Source organism: Chiloscyllium plagiosum, unplaced genomic scaffold, assembly GCF_004010195.1.
Source record: "Chiloscyllium plagiosum isolate BGI_BamShark_2017 unplaced genomic scaffold, ASM401019v2 scaf_7146, whole genome shotgun sequence".
Lineage (NCBI taxonomy): Eukaryota > Metazoa > Chordata > Chondrichthyes > Orectolobiformes > Hemiscylliidae > Chiloscyllium > Chiloscyllium plagiosum.
In genome coordinates, this window is record NW_025210936.1 from 20224 (window position 1) to 21019 (window position 796).

At 56.7% G+C, this 796-nt stretch overlaps 1 protein-coding gene across 1 annotated transcript in view; it reads right to left on the minus strand.

The window, feature by feature from the left end:
* Nucleotides 1-156, minus strand: part of LOC122546978 (DNA polymerase eta-like) — a 19320-nt gene extending 19164 nt beyond the window's left edge. Inside the window, exon 1 of the mRNA XM_043685579.1 lies at nt 35-156. The gene's annotated coding sequence lies outside the window, so the exon portion shown is untranslated. The remainder of the gene's footprint in view (nt 1-34) is intronic.
* Nucleotides 157-796: the final 640 nt, after the last annotated feature.

The window sequence follows — 796 nt, forward strand, 5'->3', positions numbered from 1 at the left end:
CCATCCCCTTGCCGCCCCCATGCTGCTCCTTTACTTTGGCGCCCAGATTCAGTGTAACGTCACTGCGCCATCTCAGACCGATACTCTCTCCGCTGCCATTGGCCAACACCGAGGGAGGCGTGTCCTCAGCAGCACCTCCCCCTGTCTCTGAGGAGTAACCATAGCCTCCTCCCGCAGCGCCACCCAATGTCTCGGAGGAGTAACCGTAGCCTCCTCCCGCAGCGCCACACAATGTCTGGGAGGAGTAACGATGGCCTCCTCCTGCAGCGCCACCCAATGTCTGGGAGGTGTAACCGTAGCCTCCTCCTGCATCGCCACCCAATGTCTGGGAGGAGTAACGATGGCCTCCTCCCGCAGCGCCACCCAATGTCTGGGAGGAGTAACGATGGCCTCCTCCTGCAGCGCCACCCAATGTCTGGGAGGAGTAACGATGGCCTCCTACTGCAGCGCCACCCAATGTCTTGGAGGAGTACCCGTTTCCTCCTTATTTGAGGGGCCACTCGATGTCTGATGTAGAGGATTCGGAGATACCGGTGTTGGACTGGGGTGTACAAAGTTAAAATTTCGAAATACTAGGTTTCAGAGCGCTGCTCCTTCATCAGGTCCGAAAGAGCAGCACTCTGAAAGCTATAAATTCGAAATAAACCTGTTGGACTACAACGCAGTGTCTTGTGATTTTTAACTTTGTCCACCCAATGTCTGGGCAGAGTAACAGTGACCTCCTGCTGCAGCGCCGCCAGCTGTATGGGAGGTGTATCAGTGCCCTCCTGCTGCAGCGCCGCCAGCTATATGGGAG